Source organism: Heptranchias perlo, chromosome 25, assembly GCF_035084215.1.
Source record: "Heptranchias perlo isolate sHepPer1 chromosome 25, sHepPer1.hap1, whole genome shotgun sequence".
NCBI lineage: Eukaryota > Metazoa > Chordata > Chondrichthyes > Hexanchiformes > Hexanchidae > Heptranchias > Heptranchias perlo.
Window position 1 is genome coordinate 32954957 of NC_090349.1, and position 16937 is coordinate 32971893.

The 16937-nt window shown below is 43.1% G+C and overlaps 1 protein-coding gene across 1 annotated transcript in view; it reads right to left on the reverse strand.

Moving 5' to 3' along the window:
* The window catches only part of grk3 (G protein-coupled receptor kinase 3), a 244025-nt gene that overhangs the window by 106512 nt on the left and 120576 nt on the right, over positions 1-16937 (reverse strand). The window lies entirely within an intron of this gene.

The following is a 16937-nucleotide window of genomic DNA, read 5'->3' on the forward strand; positions in this document are numbered from 1 at the left end:
TTATTGGAAGAATCATACAAATATCTGTAAGAACATCATACAGATGCTTAATGCGCTCTTACCGAGTTCTTATCTCCTCTATTTTAACGTGTTACCGTATTTATTTTAAATCGGTTAGTGCCTCTGCACATCTCCAATTTTGTTCGCTCCACCATTGGCGGCCGTGCCTTCAGCTGCCTAGGCCCCAAGATCTGGAATTCACTCCTTAAACCGCTCCGTCTCTCTGCCTCTCTCCTCCTTTAAGTCGCTCCTTAAAACCTACCTCTTTGACCAAGCTTTTGGTCACCTATCCTAATATCTCTTTATGTGGCTCAGTGTCAAGTTTTTGTCTGATTACGCTCCTATGAAGCACCTTGAGACATTTTACGATGTAAAAGATGCTATATAAATGCAAGTTGTTGTTGTTAAAATAGGGGAGGGAGGAATTTGGTATGCGTGGGTTAAGTGTTTCCATGGCAACATCACCAACAGTATCTTGTACTCTTAAAAAAAATGTTAATGCACAGCACTTCTGTGCCTTATTCTATGATTGAGTGTCAGACATTTGTGTGTAGGGAATCTGCAACAAGATGAGATACGATGCAAGGTCAGTTCAGGCACAAGCAGATTGCTAGTTTTGTGCCTTGTATCTGAACTGAATAATTTGCTACTTTTCTTTTACAACTTCCACTGATCATGGAGCAAGGACACAAAAGATTATTTTTGATTAAATAAAAAGAGAGATGGCAGTGGCATGGGCAGAATTTTTATTTTCCGGGGGAGGGAGGTGTTTGGATATTTGTTTGCCAGATTAAAGAAAACTACTTCAAAAGATCTATTTTTCAAATAGGAATTTCACGTTATGGTTCAAATTGAAACATTAACACTTCCATTAATGTAACAATAAGAAAAAAAGTCTTGTCGGACAAAAACTCTAAAGCATGATGTCCATGCCCTGGTTACGTGTTGCTAGTCTATCTCTACTATTCCTGGCACTAGCCCAACTAATCAGTTTTCACTGGTCGAATTGTGGAACTGACTAGCTACGGAAGAACATCGGCTGTTTCTGTCTTCTATCACGTGATATAAGGCATATTCTTTCGAGCAAAGGAGTGGTATGATACAAACAAAATCATAGAAATTTCCCTGGGTGTTTGAACATCCTACAGCACAGAGAGAAGGATCTCCTGTTCTCCAGGATGTTTGTTTGCAAGTCAAAACTCAGAACTGTAATATGTACATTCCTATTGACTTATTCACGTCCTTCCCTGCCTCTGCAGGCAGAGTAGAGGCATTGTGTTGCTTTATCTGTTACATTACTTCTAATAAATTCATTTTCACTCTCAAGTAAAATGAGAATTTATAATTGAGTGAAACAATCCTGGTGTTCACCAGCAGTGCCCTTAGTCATTGCGAATCCCCAAGCAGAGGGAATACCATTTCCCTATTCACTCTATCAAAACTCTCCATAATTAAAAAAAAACTCCTATTAAGTCACCTCTTAGCCTTCTCTGCACCAGTGGAAATAGCCCCAGTATCTCAAGTCTCTCCTCATAACTGTAGTTTCCCATCCCTCGCATTATCCCGGCGAATCTAGTCGGTATGCTCTCTATGGCTTTAATATCCTTTCTATAATGGGGTGCCCAAAACTGCAGCATAACCAATGTTTTGTACAAATTCATCATTACTTCTTTACTCTTGTACTCCATGCGCCTACTCATAGAACTCAAAATGCTTTTGGCCTTTTTATGGCTTTATCTACATGCACTCGCACTTTCAGGGAATGATGTATTTGAATCCCTAAATCTCTTTTCATCCACACCCTTCTGTGTCTCTCTATTCAATATATATGCTCCCTTTCCTAGTTCTTTCTCCTAAAATGTATTATCTCACACTTGTTGACATTAAATTACATCCGCCATCAGTCTGCCCATTCCACTAACCTGCCTATATCTTCCTGAAGTCTTTTAATCTCTCTCACTGTTTGCTAAAATTCCTACTTCTTTGTTGTTGCAAATTTCAATATTATGTTCTCTATACCCAAGTCCAAATCATCTATATGTACAGAGAACAAAAGTAGACCCAATATTGTCCCTTGGGCTTCACCAATTTCAATCCTTCTGCAGTCTGAGTAACACCCATTTACCCGAGCTCTTTGTTTAATGTCCACCAACCAACCTTCTATCTATATTGCTGCATTTCCTCTTATAGGCATCCTGTATTTGGTAGATCACCTGCTGTGCCTCTCATGCCCATTACATCCTTTCACACTCTTCCCACATAGGGAGGGAGGGGAATCAGAGAAATAACCAGCTTCAATACCCCCGATCTCCCCCACCACCCAGCCCCCAACGCGCACACATTGACCACTCTCACAAAATGCATAAAGCAGAATTGCAAATGGTACAGTGCAGAGAGGAAATACCACAGAAAGAACAGTATGAAAATTGACCTTGCTGGAGTATAACAGAGTGGGCGGGTTATGCTACTGCATCGCAAAATCACAAGGAAGTACAATGTTGGTTCCCTGTTTTCACAGAAGGCAGACTGAATCTGGCACATAAAGTTATTCCGTGGTTTCAACCAGAACATTCAAAAATGGAGAAGTCTGAAAACGGACCTCAGAAACTGCAGCATAAGGTGGGCGTGTATGCAGATCAGAACATGACACCAATGGCTGTGGTGTAAGGAAGCACAGGAGCAGCTCTACAGCCATTACCATCGATAAGTAGAAAGAAGGGCAAAACAAACTGATCTCCTCCGAATATCTTGCTTTTTAAGTTTCTGGTCACTAGGCTGCCAATACTGCCTCTGAAAGGTGCTTTCATCTACTATCTTTGCAAATGTAACAACAACACAAAAGCAACAGAAATATTATTATGTAGATATTCACTGGAGATATAACAGGATTATTTAGCGTGTTGATGCCAACGTGTTATAGGAAAAATTACATGTACAGTAGTATGGCTCGAGGTTTCGCCAATATGCTTGTGTTACTCTCAGTTTATGAACTCAAATTTCTCCCACCGCTGCTGAGGAAATTAGAACTAACACTGACATATAGTGTTTTATAATTCAAAATACTCTCACCAGACACAAACAAAGTGTGAAAAGTCAGAATCGTTAATAATATTGTTTGGTGTTTTTAATACTTCAAGCCTGCATAATATGAAAATTTCACATGCCCACCTTTATTAATGACATTGTTGATGAACATGAGATGAAGAGTTGTGGGATACTGTTTATATTGCACAAGTGGGCAGACCTAAGGTGGGCTGTTTGTCAGGATATAATTTACAAAAAAATTCCATGGAAATGACATTTTTGCTGAAGGTTTATAAATCTAGGCTGCATTACTGCATAATCCATAATCTCCAGCAGTGACACAGTGAGGGAAAGGGGCCATGTAACACCATAAGAGATCAAGCAATGTATTACAGGTTCTGGTTTCACTGTGCGACAGATTAATATTATCAGCACTAGAAAATCCCACAACAGAGAACAGTGGAGAGATTTCATTCTCCCTCAGGCCTATACTTGCCTTCGCTGTTGAGTCAGTCAGTGGGGACTCCACTTTTGAAATAATTATGTGAGCTCTGTGAAGATGGGCATATTCCCATCTGGATATTCTTCAACTCAATGTGTTGGCGCTGGGATTGCTAATTAAATTATGAGCACACTGTACCTGCAACAAAGGGAGGAAGATTTTCCCAATGCATGTGCGTCATTCCCATACACAGCCAGAGATGGCAGCCACTTTGGCAAAAGCACAAGCAGGGTTAGTCAGAGAAAGGAACCTATAGGCACAGGAATGAATAATAGACCAAGTGCAAACACAGGCACAGGCAAAGAACGAGAAACAGTAGGTATGCAGGCAGAGGAACAGGCACAGACGTGGACACTGACATAGACAGCAGAACCCTCCTGACAACCTGCCTGACTGCTTCCTGCAGTCAACAAGAACACTCCCTCCAGCTGACATGACACCGCACATCACATTTCTGTTCTGGCAGCACACTTATGTCAATATATCGTACACACTTGGCCAAAGTTACACAACTCAGTGGCCAACATAATGCTTTTGCCCAGATGGCTAATAAAATGAGGAATAGAGCGTTGTCTAAAAAATTCCCAATGAGGTGACTGTATCTCTGTACGGGAACATATTGAACTTGAAAGAATCTGCTCATTGCTCTATCAAAAAAAATGTTTTTGCCTTATGAAATAATTCTCTTCCCACCTCCTTTCACTGGTTTCTCTGTACCATCTCTAGCTAGTTGAGTCAGTAAACAGACCTAATTCTGGGTCAGTGCAGCTCTATATGTGGCCACAAGGTGGCGTATCAGCCTCAGCTTGGTACGGCTTGAATTTTCTAATCAGGCACCAACCATCCTGACCATAAATAGGACAGGGTGCAATTCATGTCCACAGAGGTAATAAGGTAATTACTGTAATTTCTAAGATCAGCTCATTACAATTTTTTGATTGAGCTCCTGTTGTTAGAAGTGCCTCTGGCTGGGAGTTTACCCGCCAGGGGCAGGAAAAGGAGGATTGAAGACCTCCCGCAGCTTAAAGGGGCAAGAGAATTATTTTTGCAGAACAGAAAGATGAAAGAAGTGGCATGTCTACAGGAGAATATAGAAACCACAGGTTGTCAGGTGGAACAATGGAAGTGAGGCAAGGGAAGGGGCACTGTCCAGCACACAGTCCCACAAGATCCCAAGGCCAGTTGCCTAGAGTTAATGGAAGGGGGTGGCTAGGGAAGCAAATGCCAACTCTACCACCTTATGCATGGTCAGGCAGTGCAGGAAAAAGTTTAATGACCTTACCAAAACAGGCAGAGAAGCCACCCAAGAATGCACTGTACTGAGCATGCCTGCCACTTACAATAACCTCCCCTCACACTGTGCTGAAGTATTTTAATTTCTTTCCAGTGATGGGCATTGTGTCCTTAACAACCCCAACCTTCACCTGCAAGTGTTCTTTCATCCACCAAACAAAGCCTCACATGGAATGCTGCATGCACCTGTCATCATACTCATTATGGGTTGCACACTGACACTTGGCTATTACTGAATATAATGTTAACAAAAGATAATTCGTACTTTTTGCATTCATTTTCATGGATATGACAGCCCATAATACCAGAGAAAGAGCTGCAACAAATCAGAGGCCACAAACCTCTCACCTGCTGAGAAAGAAGCACTTCAAATCCTGGGGAGGGAGGCTTGGAGACAGGACAGTAAGAAGGAACATGCTAGTTTTGGGTTCTTAATGACCTGCTTCTTCTCTTCCATCTCATCCTACTGTGTAAACTGTCAGCAAACCGTATCATGAAACCTCCATGTTACTCCTTCTACTGTATATTACATTGTGAACTCTGCTCATCAGGCCACCATTATAACCTCTCCTCATCTTTTCCTCCTCTAGAGGTGCCTGAGGAAAAGCACAGAAACTCCAATACATCCAGCCCTGCCAGCACGTCACGCTGTACGTTGCCACCCACTCAATCCGTCACAGGCATGAGCTCAGACACATCTCCTCTGAGGGAGTTAAAGAGTGAGCCAGAAGGGATTGCATTAGTTAGCACACAGAGCAGGAATAAGTAGCAGCAGCTGCTGGTAGCACATGAGGAGGAGGTTGCAGCCCAGAGGATCAGGTTGTGTTGCCCTTCTTCTAAAGTACCTGGGGATTGAGATCTCTCCAAATTTGAAGACAATATTAAAATATGAGGGACAGGAAATAATTCCAGGGATCAAAGGAAGTTGCAAGGCGATATTGATAAGATGGTGGAATGGGTAAAAAGTGGTAAATGGAATTCAAATGTCAGTAAATGTGAGGTGGTACATTTTGGTTAAAAGAAAATAAAAGTAATAAATATACTTGGGGGAACACCAAGAGATTAAGAGGTGATTTGATAGAGTTGTTTAAAATTATGGAGGGCTGGGTCAGAGTGGATAGAACAGTGTTTCCAGTGGTTGAGGAGTCTAGAACAAGGGGACATAGATATAAGATTAAATGTAAGAGATTTAGGACAGAGAGATTTTGTGGTATATGTTAAAGATTTGGACTTGACTGTGGGGGGCTTGATCAAGAAGTTTGCAGATGATACGAAAATTGGCCATGTGGTTGATAGTGAGTGAGAAGTAAAGCTGTAGACTGCAGGACGATATCAATGGACTGGTCAGGTGGGCAGAAAAGTGGCAAATGGAATTCAATCCAGAGAAGTGTGAGGTAATGCATTTGGGGAGGGCAAACAAGGCAAGGGAATACACAATGAATGGGAGGAAACTGAGAGATATAGAGGAACAAAGGGACCTTGGAATGCATGTCCACAGATCCTTGAAGGTAGCAGGACAGGTACATAATGTGGTTAAAAAGGTATACAGGATACTTTCCTTTACTAGCTGAAGCATAGAATATAAGAACAGGGAGGTTATGCTAAAACTGTATAAAACATTGATTAGGCTACAGCTTGAGTACTGCATACAGTTCTGGTCACCACATTACAGGAAAGATGTGATTGCACTAGAGAGGGTACAGAGGAGATTTACGAGGATGTTGCCAAGGCTGGAGAATTTTAGCTATGAGGAAAGACTGGATAGGCTGGGGTTGTTTTCTTTGGAACAAAGGAGGCTGAGGGGAGATTTAATTGAGGTATATAAAATTATAAAGGGACTAGATAGAGTGGATCGGGAGGACCTATTTCCCTTAGCAGAGAGGTCAATGACCAGGGAGCATAGATTTAAAATAATTGGTAGAAGGATTGGAGGGGAGCTGAGGAGAAATTTTTTCACCCAGAGGGTGGTGGGAGTCTGGAACTCACTGCCTGAAAGGGTGGTAGAGGCAGAAACCCTCAACTCATTTAAAAGGTACTTGGATGTGCACTTGAAGTGCTGTAACCTGCAGGGCTACGGACCAAGTGCTGGAAAGTGGGATTAAGCTGGGTAGCTCTTTTTCGGCCGGCACAGACACGATGGGCCGAATGGCCTCCTTCTGTGCCGTAACTTTCTATGATTCTAGAGCAGGAAAAGCTTTTATGCACAGAGGATGTGAGGCTGTACCAGAGTTAGTGTTTGAAGCAGAGATCATATCAATATTTAAGAATAGGTTAGATGGATGCTTGAAGGAAGAGGGTGAGCAGATATTGGAACAAGGCGGGCACATCAGGATTAGGACTACTGCTTGTGTGGAGTTTAAGCACCAACATGGATTGTTGGGGTAAGTAGCCTGTTTCCAAGTTGTAATTTCTATGTAACTCTTGGTTCTGCTTTTAAAAGAAGGATGCTTGCAAAGCATCAAGTGTTGGTGCAGACATTGGAGACTGTGGTGGGGTGCAGGTGGAAGCTCGAGTGGAGGAGCTTACTAGCAGCATGCACAGTACATTGGAGGATGGATTTGCAACTTTGCAGTCCACCACAGATCGTGTAGCAGCTCCAGGACATCTGAAAAGAAGGCTCCCATGACAGAAGCCCCAAGGACAATCAATATTTCTTCCATGGACTGCTGCCTAAGAGGCCTTCGATACCAGATTGGAGAAGGCTGTTTTTTCTGGCCTCCAGTGACCTTGTTAGCCACTAGCAGGGCAGCGTCTGTGGTGGAGGTGGGCTGTAGGTCAGGTTGCAATTCATGAAATAGTACAGTCACAGCTTCCTTTGCAAACTGCAGGCATTGCTTTTCTGACAAATGCAGGTGTGTGCGCCTCTGCCTGTATATTCTGGTATGGGGGTACGTATGGGTCGGTGCCGTGCGCGTCCTGTGCTGTCTGATATGGGGAATTTCCTACTAGGAAGCCCACTGTTCCCTGTGTGAACTGGTGAGGAGGAGAGGGAAATGGGAGCCCCACAGCAAATAGTATAAAAGCAGATTACAAAGTATTTGGCTACCATTAAAAAAAAACAAAATCTCAAAAAATTACCAAAAACCGCTGCTACGAGCATAGATGCAGCACTGTTCTGCTGCTCTTCTGCCATCTCCAAAGCGCACAGCAACATACTTTTATATTGGTGAGAAAAGGAAACGGAGCAAACGATGGAAAATGGGGCAAATGATGCATGAAACTGCCCAATAAAGTGCAGGCTTTTCCTGCAGCTGCTGGAAATAACGGTGAAAAATTTGCACAAATAAATCAGGGAAACTCAATGATAACATTGAGGCTTTTTCTGTCCTCCAGGTTTCTCCTCTCTACCTGCAAGAAGATTCCTTGACAGCATGACTCAGATCCAAGCTTACCGAGTCTTCAATACTCAGCGGGCATCTCTGCAGGAGACCTCTCATCTGAGGATTGCAATCTCCCGCAGTAATTCCTGACACAGCAAAAAAAAACAGATTGCTTTGGATGGAGGGATTTAAGTGATGGTGAGAAAGAAAGAAAAAGAAAGACTTGCATTTATATAGCTCCTTTCACAACCTCAGGACATCCCAAAGCACTTTACAGCCAATGAAGTATTTTTGAAGTGTAGTCACTGTTGTAATGTAGGAAACGCGGCAGCCAATTTGCGTACAGCAAGGTCCCACAAACAGCAATGTGATAATGACCAGCTAATCTGTTATTGATGTTGGATGAGGGATGAATATTGACCAGGACACCGGGGAGAACTCCCCTGCTCTTCTTCAAAATAGCGCCACGGAATCTTTTACGTCTCATCCGAAAGACGACACCTCCGACAGTGCAGCACTCTCTCAGTGCTGCACTGGAGCATCAGCATAGATTGTGTGCTCAGGTCTCTGAAGTGTGACTTGAAGCCACAACTTTCAGACTCAGAGGCAAGAGTGCTACCAACTGAGCCACGGCTGACACAGAAAGAGAAAGATGGAAAAGCGGATAAGAAAGAGGAGAGGAAGAATATATTAATGTCACTTGGCTGTTCCCTGCACTTTGTGACAAACGCAGCTTTCCACCTCTCGCCATGTTTATATAATTGGCAAAAGTGGATATCTCATGTATATGGTAAAAGATTCAAAATCTCACAGCTAGAATCTGTCGATGAACTAATTTTTCAGCTAACACCAGTCACAATCCCACATCCCACCTCTCTATGGCACTGTGTGCAAGAACTCCCCCAGTGCTCCATTACAGTAAAACTGTGTTGCATTTATATTTACAAAGTCCAATATATGTCCCTACAGTTCTCGATCTCTATTTGCACTCCTATCTTTATTTACTTTATTTCCGTTCAATCAATGAAATGTCACATCTGCCAGTGAAATGTACATAAAACAGATGGAATTCAACTTTACATTCAGAATAGCAGCTGCCCAGGAGCACACCATGAGGACCACTTGTGAATGTCACCAAGGCAGGAAATAGTGTTAAACATTTGAATAAACATCACGTGTAAAAAAAACCCGTACAGCAACTCCAACCGACTGAGTTACAGAGCAGTAGGAAGCAGGATTTCATCATGAACTCCCTCCAGCCCCCCCAACCCCGACACACATACAATCTGAGCATTCAGTTTTACATAGTGGAGTGTAATCAGAAAGTGTTACAGTGAAAGGTGCGGAGCATATCAGAGCATTACAGGGAGGGACATGCGGTATATTAAATTGTTATTGTGAGGGGTGTAGGGTATGTCACAGTGTTATAGTTAAGAGGTTTGGGGTATACCAGAGATTGTTATAGTGAAGGATGTATTATCAAGGTGGCACTTTACAAGCTTTCCGTATTAGTGTGAGGGAGGCCTTAAATGATGTGTTTTACAGAATATTGTATCATGTTAATGTGTACATTGAAAGAATCCACAATTAAATGTTGTAAAGCAAGCACAACAATGCATGGTTCCAGTATGAAGACCAAGGGAGTAATTTTAACCTCCAACAACGGGTGGGTTGGGGGCGGGTGGGCAGTAAAAATAGCGGATTTTTGGAGTGGGACCGCATCCCGGCTCCAACACGCCCACTTCCGGGTTTTAACCCAGGATGCGCACGCAACTGAAATCCGGAAATCCCGTCCCCACTTAAAGCTGGCGAGCCGATACTTAAAGGGGCAATGTACCTCATTGTGATAGTTGAGGCACTTAATTTTCTGTGTATTAGAAACGTCAAACAAATTTAGCCTTACCTGTTCGGGTTTCCCATCACTTCTGATACATGTCAGGTGAAAGCAGGTGGGAAGGGCCGGATCCATGAGGTGAGTGCCTTTATTGCATTGCTTGTGGGCCAGGAGGAGCTGGAGTGCTTTATCCAGGTTCAACAAGCTCACCTGGTGTGACAGGACCCCCGCGATCGGCCAAACCCCACCCCCCCCCCCCCGACTCCGCCACCCCCGTTGGTGGACCCTCTGATGGTGGACATCCCCCATCTTCTGAAAGACCCATCTGAAGTCGTCCATGTCCCGCCACCTCCCCCCACCCTTCCGATTCTTTCATGGCCCACAGTCTCTCCCTCCCTCTCTCCCTCCCTCCCCCCTCTCCAATTCACGGCTCCTTTCACTTCCGACAAGTAGCCAGCCTGTCAGTTTGGCTGCCTGGCGCATGGGACCTTCGATTGAGTGCATCTCAATCTGCGATCGCAACTCACTTGGCTTCCAGGTTCCCCACGCAAATATCTATGGACGCGCTGGGTTCCCAGCTCCGAGTTAAAATCAAGCCCCAAGATTCTGAGCGAAGGGAATGGATCACCAATGAACTACACTTCTGGCCAGACTCAAGACAGGAGGGCACTGACAATGGCCATTAGGATTTCAATTGAAGGACTTGGATAGTGTGGATAATAATGGGTAACCAGGAGCAAATCACAGCCTTAAGGAAATAATTATTTATTTATATTATGAGATCTTGAGAAACATGTAACTTTGACAGATTATGGGCTGAAAGGCCTCAGAAAAACCGGTTGAGATCTCTCTGCGATGCAACACTGAGGCACCAAAAGAGTTTTCCAACACCGCAATTGTACCCACATTAATCAGCTACCAAACAGCATAACTTGTATGAGAATAACTGCGATGCGGTCCCGCTCCAAAAATCAACTATTTTTACTGCCCACCCACCCCCAACCCACTCGTTCTTGGGGGTTGAAATTACTCCCTTGGTCTCCACACTGGAGCTGTGCATTGTTGTGCTTGCTTTACAATGTACTGCAATACATTCTGCGCTCTTGTAATTGTTCAGTAATTAAGGCGGAAGCTCCTTCTTTGGGTCTGAGGCCAATCAATAAGCACGAACAAAGGTTATTGATCTTTCAACACAAAACCACCCCGTGCAGCTTATTGTGGTTTTCTGTTGCAATATTCCGAGTTAATCACAGAATAATGACAAGTGCAAGGACTGGCGAGAACTGAACATCCCCACGGGTCAACAATAGGAGAAACTAAAATGGACAAACATAAGATCTAAATGATAAGTTTATTTTCAAACAAAATGATCACCAACAATGCATTAAATGCAGCTAAATTGTTATTACCTGGTCCATTAATTAGATGAGGAGATGCCCATATAAGTAATGGGAATAGGGAAAAAAATGATGTTGTTTGCAACACAACCCTGCAATCTCCCAAACTAATAATGGGACGGTGAGAAGGCAAATATACCAGTTTGCCACACTAACCAGATCAAACAAATCAAAGGTCTGCTTAAAGTCAATTAAATTGATATATAGGATATGACTGTATTCAGTAAACTTTCCAGTGAGTTACTGCACAGTGAATGAATGATCGGTCATACTGTAGCCCTTTGCCTCTGGTAAAAGGGTCTGTTTAGAATAATGAAGTCTTGCGCGTCAGAAGGACCCGTCTGTGTCATTGTCAGAAGGTGGTGTACGCATAGCAAACATGTTCATGGTTTGGTTTAAAACAAATGTCCAAGTGAGTCAAGGCTGCATATCATTTACTTTTTTGTTCTGTATAATGCTCCAAATGGTAATGAGCATATCAATAAACGGCATAAGTCTTGCACGCAACGTGACTGATAATCTTCAATTTACAGACAACATAGTCTTGGTGCAGGTGGTGACGGCGACCTGTAAACTATCACTGCAGCAGTAGACACTGCAGATGTAAATTTCAGGCTCTGTAACAACATTGAGCTAAAGTCCACCATTAAAGAGAGAGTAGACCTGAAAACCAGAATTACAATGGATTGCCAGCTAAAACAAGTAGATTAATTTGACTACTTGGGCACGCCCATAATGGAGACATCAAGCAGAGAATTTCAACTGCTTCAGGACAACTGAAAAAGCTGGATACTGTCTGGAAATCAAAAGCCATTAACAGTGCAACTGAAGTCAAAGATTTACTAATGTCTCATTGTTCCCGTTATCCTTTGTCAGTGAGGCATGGACATTAAAGGTAGAAAATAAATGAAAGATTCTCAATTTCAAAATGTTCTGTATGTGGAAGCTTTAGGTATAATCAAGCTGCAATGATAATGGAACAAGGACGTCAGGAAACAAATCATTATGGAAGGAACTCTGGCTGACAGAAAAAAACGAAACAGCCACGGTACTTTGGCCATGTAAAATAAATGACCACAGATTGATTGCCCATATAAGCAATGCACACTTGTATCAATGGCATCAGAAGTTGCAAAAGGTGTTGCTGAATCTGTCCCACAGTATAAGTGAGTTGAATTTGGCACTAATGACGACTGCTCATATTAGGAAGCTGCCTTCGGTGTAAACTATATAGACTATAAACACTCCACTTTAGTAAGAAAAAACTTGCATTTATATAATGCCTTATCATGTCTCTCACGAATATTCAAAGTGCTTCAGATGAATTATTTTGAAGTGCAGTCATTGCTATCCAGGGAAACGTGGTAGCCATTTTGTATACAGCAAGATCTCTCAAACAGCAATCAGATGAATGACCAGCTAATCTATCTCTGTTGATGTTGGGCAAGGGAGGAATCTTGGCCAGAACTCCATGAAGTCCCCACTCTTTTTTGAATATTGCTATGGGGTCTTTAATATCCACCTGAACAGGCAGACATCTCATCTGAAGGATGACACTTCCAACAATGCAGCACACCCTCAGTACTGCACTGAAGTATCAAACCTAATTATGTGCTCAAGTCCTGAAGTGGAACTTGAGTCCACAACTTTCTGACTCAGAAACTGGGATTATTGATTAGAGTAGGTGGAGCTGAGACTGCTGATTAGAATAGGTGAGACCGAGGTTGCTAATTAAAGTAGGTAGAGCTGAGGCTACTAATTAGAGTAGGTGGAGCTGAGGTTCTGATTAGAATAGGTGGAGTTGAGGCTACTGATTAGAGTAGGTGGGACTGAGGTTGCTGATTATAGAGTCGGTGAGGCTGGGTTGCTGATTAAAGTGGGCGGGGGTGGGAATAGAGGTAGGTCTGGCAGATTGGTTTGTAATTTTCCAAGACATTACCACAAACATTACATTTAGTGTTTTGTGATTGGTGTGTGTTTCTTTGTCTGTCTCTGTTTCTCTCTCTCTCTCACAATTGCTATCTCTAGCAGATATCAATAATTATAATGTTTACATTTTCAAACTATCAACAAAACACAAGCGGTAATTAGGTGATAACTGGAGGCTGTTTGCTCACAAAAGAACTCAAATTAGAATAAGGAAAGACACTCTGGGTTGTTTTTTTTTTGTTCTTACCGGCTGGATGTTAAGCATTGCCTGGAAAGAGTGCAGAAAGGAAAAAATAACAGAGAGGAAGACATGCTGCTTACAGAACCCGTTGGATTTTCCTTCTATTCATTTCAATTGAAGGAAAAGCAGGCAGGTTCTGTTACCGGCATGCAATCTGCCAGATTTTCCTTTCTGTGCTCTGTCCAGGGAAGGTTTAACACCCAGACAGTGAAAACTCTGTCAGCTTAATATGCTTTTTAAAGTTTATTCATAATTCAAAACTCACAAAAGCTGCAACAAATGTATAATCAGTACAGCGTGTCTTTTTTCTCGTTCTCTTTATCTTCCATTCACACACACAAAAAAACACAACCTCTCTATTTTAAAAAAAATGCAACATAAATTTTACCTCAATAAAGCTTTTGAAATCTGTCCTCTAGTTTTTCTCTAAATAATTTGGAAAAAGAACTAAAATAATTTTATTACAGACTGAGAGAAGAATTCTCTCATTTGGCTAGCTAAATGCAACTGATGCATTCTTAGACACTGTACATACTGCACAAGCTCAGACTGCAGGATCTGCCTCCAGCAAACAGTCACTGATTTGGGCAAAAATCTCAAGGCCAAAGTCAAGGTTTCGGGAGAGCCTCAAGCCTTCAAATAAAAACTTTAAGAAAGGTATTAAAAGCCACAAAAAACAATTCCATGGGAAAATGTAATCAGATTATTGTGAAATATGTAATTTTTAAATTGTAGGTTATTATTTTATTTTGAACAATAAAAATTTCAGCTGCTGAGAAAAAAAAGGCATCTGAACTTTTTTCTAAATTGTGATTCCAATAGTTCACCAACAAACCATGACAGCAAAAAGTTTACACGTTGAGATAAGATCTTTCCATTATAACAGTTGACACACACATCTGCATTATAAATGTTAACACAGGCAGTTTCATTGTTACATGTTGAAATAAAAAGCATGATTCAAAATAATGACACAGAGATAAAGTACGTGAACAGGAAGTGAATGTCATCAGCAAGACCTTTAATTGATAACATGAACCAGTACTACACCATACCTAGGCTCAGTGAAGGGAATTTTAACCCTACCCCCATTCCACCCCACCCCCACCCTGAGACAGAGATTGGGGCCAGTTAAGCAGGAGACTGACCCACTACATTCCCGCCATGATCTGGCCGACTTAAATTGAAGTCGGCAAAGACACATGCCCAAAGCCGGCGGGGTCCTTTTTAAAAATGCTGCTCGGATTTGGACTGAGGTCTGAGCCGGGAGCAGTGGCGATTTTCTCGCCAGGCCAAACCTGCTGGGAACATGAGGAAGGGCCAGACGAGGCCCAGTAAGGTAAGTTGTAAAAACAATTTTGTGAGGTTCCTTATGGACCAGGAGGAGCAGGAGAGATATATATATATATAATCTTTGAAGTAATAACATTGTAATGATAACAGTAATGTCTGTTGTTCTTAGTTTCCCCCAGAGGAGGACAGGATGGCACACGCGCATGTGCGTGTAGTGCCACATTGTGCTCATACTGGCTGTGAACCTCTGCCAACTCAACAACATTGAAGCTACCCAGATTGACTCCTGCAGAAACTCAGGTGATTCCTTCTCCCTACTGGGTGTTTACTCAGAGTGAACTCTCAGGTGCGTAGTTTTAGTGTCCTGTTCAACCCTAAACTCAGCTTCAAACCCTAGACAGCAAGACTGCTTATTTGCTCCACTGGAACATCGCTTGCCTCTACCTCTACTCAGCCTCATTGCTGTTCAAAACCTCATCCATGTCTTTGCCAGCTTACGGTAAAAATTTTCTAACATTCTCAATGACCTCCCCACCTCAACTCTACACAAACTCTAAATCATCCAGAATTTTGCAGCCCATATCTTATCCCTGGCCCGTATATCAATCATCCTATTGCTTGTCCATTGGCTCCCTTCCCCCAATACATCCACTTCAAAATTCTAATCTTGTGTGCATGCCCCTCCTCCCTTCACTCAACCAACCTGTGACAAAGCCTTAAACCAGCACATTCTTGCACTCTGGAATTCTCTTCCTAAATCTCTGTGCCTTTCTACCTCTTCCGAATTTCAAACGCCTCCTCTGTGGCCATGCCTTTGGTTAACCCACACCACCCCTCCCAACTTCCTCCTACGTCTCCACCACTTCTACAAATTGTTGCTGTTGCTGTAAGCCAAAATGTTGGACGGGTTGTTCACTGTGGGTTGGATTCAGAGTTGCTGCCCTCACTCATTCTGCTCTGAATGTAATTGTTATGATCGGAGCATATCTGGCACACAACTGATTGAATCATCCATCGCCAGATCTGGCTGGCCCACATCAAGCACAATCGGGCATTGCTTTCCTCTGCCAAAACCACTTACTACTCCAGGAATATCTTAGAAAGCACAGATAACCTCCCGGCTCCTTTTCTCCACTACCAAATGTCTTTAAACCTCGCTCCCCTTCCCCCTCCACCCTCACCTCCAACAACAAGTGCAAGGCACTCATGGACTTCTTTGACACTAAGATTGAGACCATCCATTCAGCTGTCTTTGCCACATCCCCCCTTCCCCTTGCCCACCAAGCCAAACCTCCCCCAAGGCTCCATCCTGGCCTAGCCCTTAGCCCTGAGCTTTTCTAACTTATCTCCTAGCTCACCCCATGCCCTCTCCGAGCTGATCTTGTCCAGGAGACCCACTTCCTGCTCTCTTGACCCCACTCCCACTAAACTGCTGACCATCCAACTTCCATCCTGACCCCCATGCTAGCTGACATTGTCAATGGTTCCCTCTCCTTAGGTACTGTCCATTCAACTTCAAAACCTCCACTAACTCTTCCTCAAAAAATCCCTCAACCCTCTGTCCTTGCAAACTATCGCCCCACCTCCTAACTCTCCAAAGTTCTTGAACATGTTGTTGCCTTCCAATCTGTGCCCATCTTTCCTGCAGCTCCATATTTGAATCTCTCCAATCAGATATGTGCTCCTGCCATAGCACTGAAATGGCCTTAATCAATCAAAGTCACAAATGTCATCATCTGTGACTGTGACCGAGGTGCACTATCCCTCCTTGACAATCTCGACTTCTCTGCAGCCTTTGACATGATCGATCACAACACTCTCCTCCAACGCATCTCCTTTACTGTCCAGCTCAGTGGGACTGATCTCACTTGGTTACACTCTTACCAATCCAACCATAGCCAGAGCATCTCCAGCAATGGTTTCTCTTCCTGCCCCCGTACCATTACCTCTGGAGATTCCCCACTCCCCAAGAGCCTACCGTTGGCCCTCTCCTATCATTCATCTATATGCTGCCCCTTGGCTGCATCATCTGAAGACATGATGCCAGGTTCCACATGCATGCTGACGACACCCAACTCTACCTCTCCACCATCTCTCTCTCTCT